This window comes from Oryctolagus cuniculus, chromosome 16 (genome assembly GCF_964237555.1).
Source record: "Oryctolagus cuniculus chromosome 16, mOryCun1.1, whole genome shotgun sequence".
NCBI classification, from domain to species: domain Eukaryota; kingdom Metazoa; phylum Chordata; class Mammalia; order Lagomorpha; family Leporidae; genus Oryctolagus; species Oryctolagus cuniculus.
Window position 1 is genome coordinate 1729228 of NC_091447.1, and position 19365 is coordinate 1748592.

The following is a 19365-nucleotide window of genomic DNA, read 5'->3' on the forward strand; positions in this document are numbered from 1 at the left end:
AACAGGGCCTGACTGACATCAGGCTGGTAATGCTGGGGAGTCAATGAATAATTTCCATGGACCCTGGGCCCAAAATGGGGGTAGGGACACTAGCCTTGGCTTTTAGGGGGATTGCTGTTACTGGGGATTATAGGGCAGTATGGAGGTTAGCAGGCTGCACCTCTGGATTGCACCTGGAGCAGATGGTCACTGTGATGGGTCAGCAATCACCATATGACATGGGGCATCACTCTGCCCTCAGCAGACCTATCCCTACTCTTGTTCAACTACTCATGCATCTTGCTGAGCCTCTTTTCTCCTCCCAGTCTGTCGGTGGCACAGACGCCTGTGATGTGTATGGTAGATTCTGGGTGTTCACTCTCAACAATCATGCAGATTCCTTTTCATGCTGCTATTTATGTCTTGTCAGGATGAGGAAATGTTTGTTCAGTTGATATAGGGCTGGGATGGACAGGATGAGCCTCTAGCTTGGCTTGACTCGACTGTGTGCTGCTGGCAGGAGGCTAGGCTTGCTCTGCCTAGGGGAATTTTGCCTGCTTAGCAATTGTGGAAAAGTGATCCCTGCTGTTGCTTGATCACAGTTGTCGGCTATCCTTGCTGTTCTGTATGAGGGTGGCTGGAAGTTGACCATTTTAAGAAGGGGTCCCAGGGGCCCCAGGACCAGCTAGCATAGGCAAAGTTAAAGAGGGCTACCTTGTCTTCACCTGCCACCCCCCCCTCACCCCCAGCTTCCACCCTGATGAGGCTTGCAAGTGCTTTCAGAGATGTTGGTGACCTTGCCGTCTCTCTGAGGGGCATGGAGCTTGGAAGAGAGTTCTCTGTGTGGAACCAGGGATGGTTGGGTCCCTGCCCCTTGTGTCCTGCATCCCTGTGCCCCAGGTCATCCTAAGGACTCAGCCTTGGGTTAGTTTCCTGTCTGTCCTTTGAGTGGAGGGTGGGGAATGGAGTGAGGGGCAGGAGATTGATTGGTGTAGAGGGCAGACAACAGGACCATGGGGTGATGGGGGATGGTGGGGTATGCAGGTGTTTCTGGGAGAAGGACGAGTATGCGGGGGCATGGGGAGGGCCTTTGAGGTGCTGAGGGCTTAAGAAGCATGAGGGCATGTGCCCAGGGGCGTAGATTTGCAGACTTATGCATCAGGACTCAGCTTTTTCCTGGGTACCTGGGCACTTGCACAATTGTCCTTTCAGTCCAGAACTTTGCCCATCACCTTTTCAAGGCTGTGAAGCACTCTGGGAGCATTTCCAAAGCCCAGGCTTTGTGTCAGCCAACAGTGGTGTCCAGCCATGGCCTCCACAATCAGGCACACAGTGGACACTGCAGCATTCATTAGGGCCCTGGTGGTTTCTGGAACTCTTCCCCTGGGAAGCTTTCCAGATTCCTTCTGGTCAACCCAAGTTCATTGCTTGAAGGCCTTTCTTTGAAACAAAACACATATACTGTATTCAAATAACAAAAGGTGCATCACACCTCTCCCTTTGTGGGAGTGTGGAAAGGGAGTTAGGAAGATTTATTTATTTATTTATTTATTTTTTGACAGGCAGAGTGGACAGTGAGAGAGAGAGACAGAGAGAAAGGTCTTCCTTTTGCCGTTGGTTCACCCTCCAATGGCCGCCGCGGCCAGCGCGCTGCGGCCGGCGCACCGCGCTGATCCGATGGCAGGAGCCAGGAGCCAGGTGCTTTTCCTGGTCTCCCATGGGGTGCAGGGCCCAAGCACTTGGGCCATCCTCCACTGCACTCCCTGGCCACAGCAGAGAGCTGGCCTGGAAGAGGGGCAACCGGGACAGAATCCAGCGTCCCAACCGGGACTAGAACCTGGTGTGCCAGCACCGCAAGGCGGAGGATTAGAGTTAGGAAGATTTAAAAACCCTTTTCTATGCTTCTCCTGCCTTCATTATTATCCATCCACAAGGATGAGCCCTGGGTTTCTTTTGACCTCTTTGTCCTTTCATTGTATTTATATGCAAGAAACTGAGTTTCTGAGTCAGGAGGGAACTTGACTAGGGTGAGACATCTGCGTAATACCTGGGTTGGAGAACTCCCAATCTCAAGATGTTTTCTTTTTTTTTTAATAATTTTTTTTTTTTATTTGACAGGTAGAGTTATAGACAGTGAGAGAGAGAGAAACAGAGAGAAAGGTCTTCCTTTCGTTGGTTCACTCCCCAAGTGGCCGCTACGGCTGGCGCTGCGCCGATCTGAAGCCAGGAGCCAAGTGCTTCTTCCTGGTCTCCCATGCGGGTGCAGAGGCCCAAGCACCTGGGCCATCCTCCACTGCCTTCCCGGACCACAGCAGAGAGCTGGACTGGAAGAGGAGCAACCAGGACTAGAACCTGGTGCCACAGGTGGAGGATTTAACTAAGTGAGCCTCAGTGCCGGCCCCAAGATGTTTTCTTATTCCAGAAATTTCTATCATATTGATTGAAATTAAAGAGCTACTAGAAATTGTGAGTTGGAAATTGGGGCAATTTATAGTTAGATTCTCTATAACAATGTTTGAGTACTGTTCCCATTTGAAATCTTAGAGTTTCTGGTGTATGCTTAGACTGTAAGTTACAAGACACTGTTACCCTCTTGCCTAGATAAGACACATCTGCAACCCTTGCCCATGTGGTCATCTACTCTCATGTGAGGTTTAGGATAGGGACTTGAAGGGACCTTGTAGGTCAGGGGAAAAATACAGATTAGGGCTGAGGTAAGGACTTCTGGGCAGAGATTAACAGGGGAAAGAGAGGGAGGATGAGTAGGTAAAGGCCTCTTACTTAGAAGGATGGTGGGGGATGCCTCTTAAGTAGTGTCTGTGTGCATTCTTTTGGGGATTTTGAAAGAGGGCTGTCCATTACCTAGAGCACACAAATAAACCAGGTGTTTTTCTCTTCATAGAAAGGGAACCCCAAGGGCCTGGGAATATCAGAGAAGGGTTCTGGTTATCAGTGAGACAGGTAGGGAGTAGGAAGGTGGGAGTGGGAAACACTGAACCTCTCTCTAGACCTGGATTTGAGTCTTTTATTTAAATAGACTCATTTAAATGTGACTCATATTTGAAAAGTTTTCTGTTCATATGTATATAGCAGAAATACACATTGAAACACATGAAAAGTCACATGATAGCTCAACTCCTGTCAGCTCTTTTTGTGGTACCCTTTAAATTTAAGGGATGAGGTTCAGCTGACTACTGGGACAGAACCCCGCTATTGGTCATGAAACACCAAGTTCTGCTGTCCGGTACCCAGCACTTCTCATATAATATCAAAAAGGACATGGGAAACAGGAAGAGCAACATTGAAAATGGTATTTAGGGCCAAATGCCATGATCACAATGAAGAAGGAATTCTTCTGGCAGGTTGGAGTTAGAAGTAGGTAAACAGCATGGACAGCAGCCCAGGCGTGGAGGAAGAACCAACAGGCTGTAGTTAGGGCTTAGGCTTCAGCTTCCTTCCCGAACAGGAAAAAAAAAAAAAAAAAAAAAGAAAAGAAAGAAAGAAAGAAAAGAAAGGAAGGAAAGGAAGGAAAGGAAGGAAGGAAGGAAGGAAGGAAGGAAGGAAGGAAGGAAGGAAGGAAGGAAGGAAAGAAAGAAAAAGAAAGAAAAAGAAAGAAAAAGAAAGAAAAAGAAAGAAAGAAAGAAAGAAAGAAAGAAAGAAAGAAAGAAAGAAAGAAAGAAAGAAAGAAAGAAAGAAAGAAAGAAAGAAAGAAGGAAAGAAAGAAGAAAGAAAGAAATAGGACAACCTCAGACTAACAAATCTCTGGATGCATTGCTTCCAAACAGACCCAATCTGCTGTGGCTTCATTTAGACTGAGCAAAAATCAAGGTTAACTTATACATGAAAGAACCCAGGTAGGTGGACTTAACTCTTTCCTAACAGTATTGATTGCAAATGCTGCCTCCTCCTTCTGATTTCTCAGCGTGGTGCTGATAGCTTTTATTGCGATTTTTCTTTCTTTGAAGAGAGCATCTTCTGCTGAAGGGCCTAGTACTTTCTTCATGGCAAAGCTGTTTATGAGAAGTTGAGTGGCTTGTAAGAGACTTTCTCATTAAGTCTGGGACAGAGCTGGCATTATGGCTCATAGCCAGTTCATACCCAGATTCTTGATGACATTATATTGATTTTGGAGCATTGAATCCCTCTTTGTTTTTTTTGTTTTGTTTTGTTTTTTGACAGGCAGAGTGGACAGTGAGAGAGAGAGAGACAGAGAGAGAGAAAGGTCTTCTTTTGCCATTGGTTCACCCTCCAATGGCCACCGCGGCCGGCGCTGATCCGATGGCAGGAGCCAGGTGCTTATCCTGGTCTCCCATGGGGTGCAGGGCCCAAGCACTTGGGCCATCCTCCACTGCACTCCCTGGCCACAGCAGAGAGCTGGCCTGGAAGAGGGGCAACCGGGACAGAGTCTGGTGCCCTGACTGGGACTAGAACCCGGTGTGCCGGCGCCACTAGGTGGAGGATTAGCCTATTGAGCCGCGGCGCCGGCTGCATCCTTCTTTGGTAATGATACATGTGCCCTGGAGTCTGTTGGGGCATTCCTGTGATTCCCAGTTCTATCTCTATGAGATGCTGGAACTACAGGGCATAGTACTGTCTCATCTTAGGTGTTGATTGGTGGGAGTGGCTGAAAGCATAGCAGAGTACTTGGGGCATTACTCAGTTGTCATCCTAGGTAGGGAGTGCAATTCACTAATTTATACACCTAGCCAGGTGTACTGAGTACTTGGCATTTTCCAGGCAGTGGTCTAAGTACTGAGGAGGGATGCTGAACAAAGTAGATTAAACTTCCTGCTCTCTGGACCTTAAACTTTAGTTAGCAGTTGCAGGGTGTTGTGGAAAGTGCTCTAAAGAGGAAGTATAAAATGCCATAGGATTCAAAGTTATGAGCATCTAGTCTTGTCTAAGAGTCAAAGATTGGGACTGGCACTGTGGCATAGCAAATAAGGCTGCCACCTGTAGTGCTGGCATCCCATATGGGCTCCTGTTTGGGTCCTGGTTGCTCCACTTCTGATCCAGCTTCCTGCTAATGTGCCTGTGAAAGCTGCAGAGGATGTCCCAAGTGCTTGGGCCCCAGCATCCACGTGGGAGACCCAGAAGAAGCCTCTAGCTCGTGGCTTCAGACTGGCTAGCTCTGGCTGGTGTGTCCATTTGTGGAATGAACCAATAATTGGGAGATCTTTCTTTCTGTCTCTCTCCCCTTCTGTAACTCTGCCTTTCCAATAAATAAATACCTCTTTAAAAAAAAAAAAAGTTCAGGGATAACCTTCTGGAATGAAACATGTGACCTTTGTGTTGATTTCTCAAAATTAAGAAGGAGTTATTTATTCAAAGGATCTATGCAAAGCAGTTTGCTTTTTTGGACAATGCACAAAATGTAAGTGGAAGAAAGAACTCCAGAGCTGTCAAGGATTGCTTATGAGAAAGTAACAAAAAAAATTTCTTCCTGCTAGGGATGAGAGCTGACCTCCAACTGCCAGGCATGCTTCAGAGTCCATTTTGTGTTCATGTGGTTGTGAGGCCTGACATCATAGGTTGCCTTGCTTTTCAAGTAATTTTGTAAAGATGAGTCACTATCAAATACTTCTTAATGATGTGTAATCTGTTAGCCACCAGGAGACTAAAGAATACTCAGAAGCATGCCTAGCCCAGAGGAGACATTCAGGAAATACTTGTTGAATGAAAGAGAGCATTGCTCTGCTGATACTCGTTGAGGTGAACTAAGGGTCCTGTCTTTTTATTTATTTATTTATTTTTTTTTAATTTATTTGACAGGTAGAGTTATAGACAGTGAGAGAGAGAGAGAGAATGGTCTTCCTTCCATTGGTTCACTCCCCAAATGGCTGTTACCGATGGCACCTTGCCAATCCGAAGCCAGGAGCCATGTGCCTCTTCTGGTCTCCCATGCAGGTGCAGAGCCCAAGCACTTGGGCCATTCTCCACTGCCCTCCCCGGCCACAGCAGAGAGTTGGACTAGAAGAGGAGTAACAGGGACTAGAACCCGGCACCATATGGGATGCCGGCGCCGCAGGTGGAGGATTAACCAAGTAAGCTACGGTGCTGGCCCCCTGTCTTTTTATTGATGTCACGTTCAGCTCTCTGTTTTGCCTTCTGCAAAGGCATGCTAATTCTCCAGACCTAGAGTGCTATTGACCATTAGCTGAAGCCACAAAGTATCCAGGATTCTTTGCAGAATTCATGGGAGGTGCATTTCTCATGGGAGGTGCATCACTCAGCCTTGATGTTCATGAAGGAGCTTGAGTGTGTAGTGCCAACAGCAATGAAGAAGGAAAAAAGGAAGGCACAGGAAGCCATTGTTCCAGCATGGTGCGCACAGGCACACCAAAAATAGTTTATTCCAACTGAGTCCTTGGTGCTGTGCCAACATCATTGTGGTTTCCCTTCCCTGGCCTCTTCATCATTTCTCTAAACCTATGGACATTCCTTGGGTTCCTGTGTGTAGAGCACTGTCTACAGTGGTGTTTTCAGGGAAGTCAATAGAGGCACTGCTTCCTCTTCCTTGGGAGCCTTGTGGTCAAAGTGGATAGTTAGGATGCGTATGTGAAGAAGGAATGGCCATGTGAAGTAACAGACAGGAAGGGCTTGAGCATTTCAAGAGCAGGAGTCAAGGACTGCTAGCTTCAGATCATATGTGATAGTGGTTGTGAACTGGGTCCTCAAGTGTGGGGATTATCGTATATAATGCAGATTCCCTCGGTCTGCACTAGTCCTCCTGAGCAGAATCACAGGGAATGCTGCATAGGAGTCTGTCTTTAGCAAGCAGCCTCCAGAGATGATGCTTGTGGACCTTGTGGTTTCTGGGTCATTTGTCTATTGGGACAGCTTCAGAGGAAGGTTTTGTGTATGACTTTGATCCTGAAGGAATGGAGTTAGGATTAGAAGAGTGGAGAGAAACAGGGTGCCATTGCACCAAAAAGTGGGAAGGAAATGAGTAAGAATATAGGTCTGCTCCCAATAGTGTCTGTCTTATACCCAGTCTCCTGTCCTGTGGAAGGAGCTGTCCAACTGCCTTGTGTTCCCCCTAATTTGCTTTGATCCTCCATTGGCAGTTTTCTGTTATTTATATTTACATGTTGCTGACAGGCTGACTGCTCCATCCTCCCCTTCTCAGGGAAATGGTTTATTTGGGACATGGCCAGGTGGAGTGGCTCGAGGTGCTTAGAAAGATGCAAGTGAGGCTCGGCACACGTTGGTGTGGCCTGGGTTTCCACCAGCTCATCTTCTTGCTATAGTTACCCTGCCTGGAGAGGCTTGTGATTTTTAATTTAATTTATTTTATTTCATTTCATTTCATTTTTTAATTTTTACTTTATTTTATTTTATTTTTATTTTTTGCTAGCTTTTTTTTTTTTTTTTTTTTTGCCATTCTTTAAGTTTTCAAATGCTTGTTTGTAAAGAAATACATGTTGGAGGGTTAGAAGTGGCTCTCAGAATTAGTCCCCAGCACATGCAGATTGGCCTTCAGTTTCAGGGCTTAACCCTTCTTGGGGCTGTGTCAGTGGAAGGTTAAATATACCACAAATTGGGCTTAGAGTGAGGTTCTGTTGGCTTTTGAAACCTGTGTACAAGAGAATGCACTCATCAAACTTGCTTTTAGACTTAGCAGTGGGGTTCTTCCTCGAAGTAATTTCCTGCCTCCTGTTAAAATGCTTACTTCATTTTATTGTCATTATTTGCTTAGTTTTTTCTCTCCCATGCACCTGTGTCTTTTTGTATGTCATTGCATATAGTGGCAGGAACAAGAGGTAGTGGTTTTAAGAATAAATGAATCCTAGATCTTTCTTTCCTCTGCTGAGTTCTGCTGGGAGTTTCTTGTTAGCTCCATCCACTCTGACACAGCATGAAGGATGCCCAGGGTTGAGCACCCCTCCTGGAACACTGACAAGTAGCAAGTGGTACACAGCAAAAGAGAAAAATTAAGAGACTGGGTAAAAACCCAGAGCCAAAGGCTCTGGGTTTGTCAGGTACTAGCTGTGTGACTCTTGGTAAATTTATTTTTCTGAGCTCCAGCTATTCATATATAAAATTAGAGGTCACAAATAATTCTTGCCATACTTCACAGAGTTGCTGAGAAAACAGTTGTTTTTTTTTAAAGATATATTTATTTATGTGAAAGAGTTACACAGAGAGAGGAGAGGCAGAGAGAGAGAGAGAGAGACAGGTCTTCCATCTGATGGTTCACTCCCCAATTGGCCACAACGGCTGGAGCCGCGCCAATCCAAAGCCAGGAGCCAGGAGCTTCTTCTGGGTCTCCCACGTGGGTGCAGGGAACCAAGGACTTGGGCCATTTTTTACTGCTTTCCCAGGTCATAGCAGAGAGCTGGATCAGAAGTGGATCAGCTGGATCTCAAACTAGCGCCCATATGAGATGCCGGCGCTTCAGGCCAGGGTGTTAACCCGCTGTGCCATGGTGCCGGCCCCCGAGAAAACAGGTTTTAAAAAGCAATTTCTTAATTTTTTTTGTCTGTTCTACTTAATATGACAGGTTTAATTCTGTAATTATCACACAGTTATTCTTAAGTGTTGAAAAGTAACTGAAATGTGATCCCTGTTAAACATAAGAGTGGGAATAAGAGAGGGAAGAGATGTATAATTTGGGGCATGCTCGGGCTGACTTGCCCCAATTGGTAGAGTTGGAAACATACCAGGGGATTCCAGTTCAATCCCATCAAGGTGGCATGTGCCAATGCCATCTCACTATTCCAAGTGATCAATTTCAGTTCACAATTGATCATAATGAAAGGACTAAGAGTCAAAGGGAGCACATAAACAAGTCTAGTACCTGCTAACACTAACCGATAGAATAAATAAAGGGGAGAGTGATCCAACATGGGAAGTGAGATACTCAGCAGACTCATAGAATGGCGGATATCCTAAATAGCACTCTGGCCTCAGAATCAGCCCTAAAGGCACTCGGATCTGGCTGAAAAGCCCATGAGAGTATTTCAGGCATGGAAAGCCAAGACACTCTGGCAAAAAGATCTCTGTGAGTGAGATCCCAGTGGAAAGAACAGGTCTTCAAAGAGGGAGGTGCCTTTCTCTGAAGGGAGGAGAGAACCTCCACTTTGACTATGACTGTGTCTAAACAAGATAAGAGTCGGAGAACTCAGGGGGCTTCCATAGCCTTGGAAACTCATGACTGGTGCATAGGGAGATTACTGATGCCATAAACAGGAGTGTCAATTTGTAAAGTCAACAACAGGAGTCACTGTGCACTTACTCCTCATGTAGGATCTCTGTCCTTAATGTGCTGTACATTGAGGCTTAATGCTATAACGAGCACTCAAACAGTATATTTCACTTTGTGTTTCTATGGGGGTGCAAACGATTGAAATCTTTACTTAATGTACACTAAACTGATCTTCTGGAAAAAAAAAAGAAATTATCAATTCCCAACTTGACTCTCACTGGGATTAAACATGACAATAGGTCTGATCTGATTTCATCATCATTTAAAAAAAAAATCATCTATTATTTTTCACTTTATGTTTCTGTGTGGGAGCAAACTGTTGAAATCCTTACTTAAGGTATACTAAGCTGATCTTCTGTATATTAAGATAATCGAAAATGAATCTTGATGTGAATGGAAGGGGAGAGGGAGTGGGAAAGGGGAGGGTTGTGGGTGGGAGGGACAGTATGAGGGGGGGAAGCCATTGTAACCCATGAGTCGTACTTTGGAAATTTATATTCATTAAATAAAAGATAAAAAAAAATGAGTAAACGTTAGAACTGATATTTCTTTCTCATATTTTCTGCTTTGTATCTTTCATTTCCTCATTGCATTTTTCCTTGAAATTTTGACTCTTAAAAACTGATTTAATAATCCACAAGTTGATTACAGCATCAATCTTTAAAAATGTTTCTTGAGAGATTGCTTCATCTGTGAAAATTTGTAACAGTGGTGTTTTAATAGACAAATTCTGTGGTCTGATGATGAACTATCTAGTAACAAGTTAAGGAATTAAGAAATTATGCTTTTACTTATATGCTTAAAAACTGCATAGCAATATATAATTAGTGAAATTTAACTGTATATATCCTTTTAAGTGAATTTTAGTTATAAAAATTAATTGGAAAAAATGAAAAATAGAATAGTTTACTATATATGAAGAATTGTGTATTCAACATATGCAAATATGCATTTTAACAATAAACCATATCTAAAACTAAATAAACCAATCAAATAAAAAACACATTGATTTTGTATTTTTGAGGGTGTTAGGATGTGATAAGAGAAATTATTGCAATTGCTTTAGGAAGAAAGAAATGTTAAAGGAACTGAAAAATGCTGTTATTAAATCAGATGATTAGAGCTCATTGAATATTTAATTCTTATTCTTTTTAATTAAGTGTGTTTAAATATCATTTTGTATCTGTAATATATGTTAAGCATTTTACAGGATAATATGCAAATAGTATAAATGATTTTAAGTAATGTAGACAGCTTAGATTTAAGAGGAAGACATGAAAAAATATGTAACACTCGTATTTGATCATTCAACTACTAGTTACACTTTGTGTCATTTCAAAAGATTAAGAAAATAAAAAAATATAATACTTAAAAAAAAAAAGCAATTTCTTAATTTGAAATACAGAGTTACAGAGAGACAGGGAGAGAATCAGACAAAGAAATTTTCCATCTGCTGGTTCAGTCACCAAATGGCTGCAATAATCAGGGCAAAGCCATAAGAACTCCATCTGGGTCTCCCACATGGGTGGCAAGGGTCAAAGTACTTGGACCACTTCTGCTACCTTCCCAGGTAGAGTAGCAAGGAGGTAGATCAGAAGCAGAGCAGCTCATACTTGAACTAGTGCTGTGACATGGGACTGGCCACACAGGTGGTGGCTTAATATGGTGTATCACAGGCCCGACCCACAGGAATGTTTTGTAATCTACAAATAATCAAACAAATGCCATACATATACACCATATGTATGGATATTAATACACACACACACAATGTTTGTCTAGGTAGGGGCTGGCATTATGATGTAGCAGGTTAAGCTGCTGCCTATAATGACAGAATCCCATACAGGTTTCAGTTCATGTCCCAGCTGCTCCACTTGCAATCCAGCTCCCTGCTAATGTGCCCAGAAACAAGTAGAAGATGTCCCAAGTACTTAGCCCCTATACCCATGTGGGAGACCTTGCTTCTGATTTCAGCCTGGCCCAGCTCTGACTGTTATGGTTGGGAGATCTCTCTCTTTCCTTCTCTATGGCTCTGCCTTTCAAATAAACAAATCTTAAAAAATGAAAAATTTGTAAAGAAAAAGCCAATATAGGGTACTAAAATAGCTTATGAAATACCTAAGTGTACAACTTAGAGGGAGCCCTCTAACATGCAGTTCTGTACTTGTAATTGGGCTATAGCAGAGTCCATTCCCTGACGCTGATTGCAGCTTTCTTCCCCAGCTGGTTTGGGGCAAAATTTACCCAACTTTTATAGGACTCCTATGTTGTCTCAACTGGCATTTCAGCTTGCCATATCCATATTAGGAAATCACTGTTTTGCCATTTTTCTCAACAGAAATCACAGACCTTTATTTTTTTGTTTCCAGGGCCAGTGACTCTTTTCTTTTTCTGTGAAAGGAAACGTTCTGGCTCAGAGGCATAATACCTTGGCCTTGGGAATGATAGGCAGAGTTGAGGTTGAAGAGGTCTTTCCGCCCTAGAGATCTTTTTTAGGCTGCTAGCAATGCTGTGCTCTGTGCTAGGGTACTATGATGAGATGAAGAAGTCATGTCAGATTTGGAAGGATTTAGAAAGGTTTGTCCCTTAGGTGACGTCTTCAGAAATCAGAGCTGTCTAGGAGGATTGGGAAAGCCTTATCTGGTTTACTTGTGTGATTATTTAATAGACAAGCAGATTTATTATCAAGATCTTAACTAACAAGTCCAACTTCCAACTTATAAATCTTACTTCCCAGGGGAATTATTCTCCTATCCTCCTTAAGCTAATAGCCATGCCAGATGGATTGAAATTCAGTCTTTTGATTAGTATTAAAATGAGAGCTGGCCAAATGCAAAAACATGGTGCTACTCCTAGTAGTAATAGCATGCATCCTTTGAGCACCTGCTTGGTGTCAGACACTGTGCTAAGTGCTTTGAAGGTAATCTTTTTTTTCAATCTTTATAACACCTTTATGAGACAGATGCTATATATCTCCATTTACAGGTGAGGAGACTGAGCCCAAGTATTTTTAAGTGAAGTTCCCCTTGTCACCCAAGGAAGAAGTAGCATGGGTGAAAATCAAAGCCAGACAATGTAGCTATAGAGTCAATGAGAAGGAAGAAAACAGTAGGGAAGGGAGACCTATGGATATGATTCATGAGATAATCAGATTAAGAGTGATACTTCTGTTTCCTCATTGAGTGTATGACACTGTTCTTTTTAAATATTCTTTTTAAATATTTCTTCAAAAGGCAGAGTGACAGAAGGAGAGAGAAATTCTTCATCCACTGATTCACTAACCAAATGACTTCAACCACCAGAGCTGGGGCTAGGCTAAATCCAGGAGCCAGGAATTCCAACCACATCTCCCAAATAAGTGGCTGGGGTCCATGTACTTGGGCCATTTTCAGTAGATTTCCAGGTATCTTAGCAGGAATCTAAATTAGAAGCATGAAGCACCAGGAGTCCATCTGGCAGTTTGATATGGAATGCCAGTGTTCTAGGGTGAGCCAGGATGAAGCCTGGTCCTGGGAACACCACCTGGGTCTCCCACATATGTGGTAGGGATTCAACACATGGGCCATCTTCCACTGGTTTCCCATGTTCACCAGCAGAAAACTGGATCAGAGGCCTTGTCATGGAATTCATTAGAATGTTTCATTGTGATCTACTCCTTTTTACATTGAATAACTTGGACTCTAGTACCTTAAAGGGATAAGGGGATTGGCCTAGCCCCCAGCTGTTGTGAGCATTTCAGTGAATAAGTATTTCAGAGATATCTTTGTGTCTATGTCTGCCTCTCTGCCTTTCAATTTTAAAATGTTTAAATATATTAAAAAACTATTGGGTGTGTAATAACCCCTATGTTCTACTTTCAGGGGTCGGGGAATGGACATGGTTACTGATGTGGGTCTACTGTCACTTGTTTTAGGTATGGAGAATAGTCTGATTTTGTGTCTTTTTAAATGGAAGCTAAAGGAAAGCTTTGACAATGCATATCATTTATGATAGTATTTATATATTCTTATTTCAAAGTAATTTCCTTGTTTTTGATTTTCAATTTAATTTGATGGCTCTGCATCTATTTAAACCCAAATTTTAGTTTTAGTTTCTGTAGAAAGAGCTAGGAGGGAATATGTACCCTACTTATTTCACTGAGTAATAGAAGAGTTTTTAAAGAAAATGAACTGAAAACACTCAGGTAACTGGAGACATCTCATAGTGCTGACAGTGCAGAGGAGAGAATAGATGGATGCTAAATAGTATGCACTTTTATGCATTCCCATGTAAAAATTTGACTTCTAAATATATTCATTTTGCTTTGCAGTCTTGATATTTTATTTATTTTGAACCTCAGGCAACTGTATCTTGTAGAATGAGAAAAAATATAATCACTACTCATGTGATCTCTGGTCTCCTACTATGTGACAGGTGATGTGAAGCCACAGAGATGCATGAGACTTAGAACTTTCCCCCAAGAGAACTTCAGATTTAGTTTAAGGAACAAGACATAAACACAAGACAAGTTAGGTAATTACATAGGATCTAAATAGCAAGGCATGACATGAGTAGTGGACAAATAAATTTTGGATGCAGTATTCCTTAGAGAAGTTCAAAAGAAGTCATTTTTAGACTGGTGGGAAATGAAGGGTATGATTGTAAGGCTGCCACAAAACACACCAAACACCGATGTTAGAGGAGAGGTTTATTTTCAGGTGGAGAAGCCTGATGTGTCAGGGGAAAGGGTGAGAAAGTAAGAGAGAGGAGGAGAGCATAAGAGAGAGATCAAGAGAGAGTAGGTGTTCATGAACAGGTCCTTTCAAACCTTTGCTGGGGGCAGGGGAGTGGGTGGGCAAGGCAGAGAAATAGGAGCAGAGAATCCCATTAGGGTGGGGGTAGAGCTGACACTTGTGGTTGGACCATCTGGTCATCTGGCTTCCAGCAATGGCAGCAGGGGCCAAAGCCCAAGATGAAGTCTGGGGCATGGATGGCGCCGCAGATAAGACTGTGCCATTTTACTAACAATGATAACTTGAAAAAATTGGCAAGGGGAGAGAAAAGGCTTATGGAGAGGGAGTTAAACTTAGCAATTACTGAAGCCTTATTTTGAAACTTCTGCCTTAAGGCTGTCATACTGAGGCAGTGATTGGAAAGCTCTTTGCAAATAAGATCTCATCCCAAAGTGTTTAGCAGGTAAAAATTCCACACATGTGGAAGGCATGTGAGAATGAAGGTTACTAGGCTGTCATTGCTGCTCAACTATATTAAGTAAAGTGAAAAGTGGCATATTTGAAAAGTTTAGCTCCCACTCTTGCAGATGGAGGGATTCATAAAACCCTGAGGAAATTTTAAGCAAACTGTTAGATATTTCTTTGGGAAAAGTATTTCCATGACTATGTATCTTTCCTGATTTCTTTGCTTCGTTGAAAAAAATATAATTACTAATAAGGAAGCAAAAGATAACAGGAGCCAGATCCAAACTTAGGAAGAAAAATAGTTGAGTTACCCTGCTAACTTGGTCTCCCTTAGGAAGTTTATTGTAAATGGCAGTTTGCTAATGGCCCTCTTGGGTGAAACCAGCTTAGCACTGGCATTTTTGGAGATGAGGGCCTTCGAATTTATTGGTTTCCTACATATAAGGAAGTAGGCATTGGGCACTTCAACCTTATTAATTGATTTGGAAATGTGAATGATGTTCATTAAGCAAGCTGGTACCCAGGCTTTGTAATTAATGTGAAATCAGCATTTCTATATAAGAGGGCTTTATAAAGTCCATGGAAAATGCATATTTTTGAAAAACTTCATGGATTTTAATTTTTTTGCATCAAAGTAAAGTTTAAATTTTTTCATGATCTCTTTGAAGTCCCTTTTAAATCCATGTTTATATGTATATTAACACTTACAGCAATTGTGAAAGGCTTTGAGGCATTTGGGCTTCTTAAGGACCTTATTTTAATTACCTTATTGTAATGAAAACAGAACCTGAGAACTTTAAGCATCCCAGCTTTGAATCCTCTGAGTATACCTCCTTGTCTACATAGGCAGCTTTCAATGGGTTCCTCCCTTTTCTAAGATAGCATCAACGTGCACTAAATGGGTAGACATTTAGCTTAACAGTTAAGATGCTGCATGGAGGCTGCGTCTCATAACTGAAGTCTGAGTTTGAACGCTGGCTTCTTTCCATTCTTTCTGCTAATATGCATCCTTGGAGGCAGCAGGTAATGGTACAATCACCTGGGTCCTGGCCACTCATGTGGGAGACCCAGACTGAGTTCTGGGCTCCTGCTTCTACCTGGCTCAGCCCTGGTTGCTGCAGACATTTGGGAGTGATCTATCTATCTCTGTCTTCGAAATAAGAGTAATAATAGAGAAGCATTAAACCTGAGATTTCAGAAACAAATATTTAGATAAGTAAGGAAATGTATTTTCCTGAATCTGCCCACTTTTCCACATATCCCACTGTATATAGAATTTGTGGCCCAGAAGCATAAGAAGACCTTTTTCCTACTTTGGTAGACTGGAAACCCAGAGGTAAGAGGAGGCAGAAGTCATAACAAAGAGCAGTGAGAAAGAGAGAGAGAGAGAGAGAGAGAGAAAGAGAGATGAAGAAAGGATGAATTGCAACCACAGAGGAGGAGCAGAGGCAGCTGGTAATCTTCCAAGGGCCAGGTGCCTAACTCTACTCTGATCTGAATGATTCAATGTGCTCAGAGGACACAGACTGAAAAATAGGAGAAGATGCTCCTCAGGAATGGTAAGCATATGTGTATCAGAGGTCAGACCTGTTACTAGTGCCTCTGAGGTGAGTGAGGTACTCTGGGTGACTCATGGCACAAAAGACACTTGTGAGATTCTCCTGGGTGCTGCTGTCATCTCATGGCTTTCTTATTTGCAGCAGCCTGGCACAGCAGGTGCTTGATAAAAGTGTGTTGGCTGAATATCTGAATGAATGCTGATGCGAGCCCCCTAACACTGACCCCTATTTTGGCTTCTGTGACCAGAAGGAGTGAGACTGCAAAGAGCTTATTTGTGTCCTATTGGTAACTTTCTTATAACAGCTACAAATAGCAGGCTATCCAGGTATACAATAGGTCCTTCATCTGGGGTTCATGAAATGGGATGCAAAGTTAGGATTATCCAGGTGGAAAGTCAGAAGTATCTATGCCACAGAATGGCTGAAAAGCACTGCTTTACCCGAGTCTGCTGCATGTTGTTGGACAGAACCAATTCCAGCGTTAGTTATGTGTTCCTGATAGTTGCAGCCTATGCTTTCCCTCATCCCTGTCAATTACCAGTACTTCTCTGAATCACCCCTTGCTACTAATGGAAGAGAAGCATGCTTCCAAGATCTTGAATTTGAGCCTGCATGTTTCCTGAGGGAGAAAGCAGCCTTCTCTCCTGCATGCTGGCTACTTCCTCTGGGGTCCCCTGTTACATCTCCAAGACAGGGAGATTGTAAGGGAAATCTTCCAATGCAGAATTGACTCCATATATGCCTTTGCCCAGCAGACAATGCTATTTTTGAAATAACAAAGGAGAAAGAAATGGGTGGGAGTGGAGGGCAGAGGGCTGATGCATATTTTGGCAACCCGTGTGATTCTCCTGTAGGTAAGTCCCATGTGCAAAATTATGGCTTATACTGATTGCTTCCTCTCTTTCCAGACTGTGGTGCTAAAATGAGCCAATAACAGGAATGTGCTATGGATATTTGAATATTGTACAAATTTTTCCTTCTTGGTTTTGAATTTAAAACATAATTATGTTTGACTTTAAATTGTCATTTATTGCTAAAATAAACGAATCTAAAATATCCGAAGCAGCCTTTGAGCATCACGTTGTTGACACCCCAGACATAGCCAAATGTAATTGGTATTGATGTGGAATTGTTGGATGAATACTCATCCACACATACATATACACATTATTTTATTTAAATAATGTGCAGAAATCTAATATAAGTATACTTCAGAACATTCATGAAAGTGGAATTGAAAGATAAATTAATTTTACTGAAAAAAGGTTGAAATTCATGCATATTGGTTTATAACCTGCATTTTCCATATATGTTTTGTGTGTCAGGCACTCGTAAGCAACAACCCTTAGTCCATACTTTTTTCCATACCCCAGCAGTCTCCTTAGCAACTTGGTTTTAGGCCCTGTAAACCTTTCTTATCACATTTACTCTAAAGATTACTGATGCCATAAACAAGAGTGTCAATTTGTTAAGTTAACAACAGGAGTCACTGTGCACTTACTCCTCATGTAGGATCTCTGTCCTTAATGTGCTGTACAGTGTGATTTGATGCTATAACTAGTACTCAAACAGTATTGCTCACTTTGTGTTTCTATGTGGGTGCAAACTGTTGAAATCTTTACTTAATATATACTAAACTGATCTTGTATATATGAAGAGAATTGAAAATGAATTTTTTTTTTTCACAGGCAGAGTGGACAGGGAGAGAGAAAGGTCTTCCTTTGCCGTTGGTTCACCTTCCAATGGCCGCCGCAGCCGGTGTGCTGCGGCCGGCGCACCGCGCTGATCCGATGGCAGGAGCCAGGTGCTTCTCCTGGTCTCCCATGGGGTGCAGGGCCCAAGCACCTGGGCCATCCTCCACTGCACTCCCTGGCCACAGCAGAGAGCTGGCCTGGAAGAGGGGCAACCGGGACAGAATCCGGCGCCCTGACCGGGACTAGAACCCAGTGTGCCTGCACCACAAGGCGGAGGATTAGCCTAGTGAGCCTGGACACCGGCCTGAAAATGAATCTTGATGTGAATGGAAGGGGAGGGGGAGCGGGAAAGGGGAGGGTTGCGGGTGGGAGGGAAGTTATGGGTGGGGAAAGCCATTGTAATCCATAAGCTGTTTTGAAAATTTATATTCATTAAATAAAAGTTAAAACAAAAAAGAATTCTAGAATTTGTTGTGCAAAATTCACAATTGGTAAATGGTGTGCTCTTTGGATCTAGTTTGTAAATGTTTTCAGTCTACAAGGTGAAGACAAACTAAAGCCATGGGTCTTAGAGTGTAGCCTGCAGCAGCCTCAGCTAGAGGGTTTGTTAAAGGCTGGATTGCTGGGCACCATTCCTGAGTTTCTGTTGGAATCATCAGGTAGTGCCTGTTTCTCACTTCCCAGCTGATACTGATACTGCCAACCACCACTGCCTTAGAGATACTTCTTCAGACCAAAAGGCCTTGGCAGCTCTTTCCCTGAGAAATAGGTGTGTTGTTGTATCATGATAACTAATATTAGCCTTAGAAATACTGTTACTTTTAGCTTTGTTTCAGAAATTCAACTTCAAATATGTACCTCAGTTTTCATAAAATAACAATAATATCAGGCCGGCGCCGCGGCTCACTAGGCTAATCTTCCGCCTAGCGGCGCCGGCACACCAGGTTCTAGTCCCGGTCGGGGCGCCGCATTCTGTCCCGGTTGCCCCTCTTCCAGGCCAGCCCTCTGCTGTGGCCAGGGAGTGCAGTGGAGGATGGCCCAGGTGCTTGGGCCCTGCACCCCATGGGAGACCAGGAAAAGCACCTGGCTCCTGGCTCCTGCCATCGGATCAGCGCGGTGCGCCGGCCGCAGCGCGCCGGCCACGGCGGCCATTGGAGGGTGAACCAACGGCAAAGGAAGACCTTTCTCTCTGTCTCTCTCTCTCACTGTCCACTCTGCCTGTCAAAAAAAAAAAAAAAAAAATCAATAATATCCATTCACCTTTGTCTTACATTGGAGCTCCTATTCTTTTTTTCCTATTCTGATTTTCCATGTGTATTCATTACAAAGTTATTTATTATACATATTCCTATTAGCTGTTTTATGGAATATGATATATAGATATCTTTTCTTGGCATTTGACATTCAAATCAACTCTAAAATAGTCTGTATTTTAGATTGTTTTGTGCAGTAGCTATGGGCATATTTACCCAGAAACTTTGACTAGAAACATCAAGTAACTAAATGATGGAAAACTAACAAAAAAATAAAAAGGAAGATGGTGACAGAAATGCTTAGTGAAAATCATATAATTATCTTAAGTAGCCAACACAGACAGCATCCTAAAAGTAGAAACATGTGTATAAGTGAATGTATATGGGCACATATTTATAGACTTAACATCTGTAGTCAGAAAGAAATCTTAAAGGTGTGAAAATCTGAAATTTTTTGAAAACAGACATGTTGCCATAAGTGGCAGGTTCTGCACC

At 42.7% G+C, this 19365-nt stretch overlaps 1 protein-coding gene across 8 annotated transcripts in view; it reads left to right on the plus strand.

Moving 5' to 3' along the window:
* The window catches only part of LOC103345893 (zinc finger protein 717), a 57944-nt gene that overhangs the window by 13727 nt on the left and 24852 nt on the right, over positions 1-19365 (plus strand). For 2 of the 8 annotated variants that reach the window (XM_070059542.1, XM_070059537.1), the window contains exon 4: positions 13048-13100. The exons of 5 other annotated variants lie outside the window; for them this stretch is intronic. The gene's annotated coding sequence lies outside the window, so the exon portion shown is untranslated. Of the gene's footprint in view, positions 1-3764; positions 3834-13047; positions 13101-19365 lie in introns of all 8 variants that reach the window. One more of the 8 variants, XM_070059538.1, reaches the window with a different exon arrangement.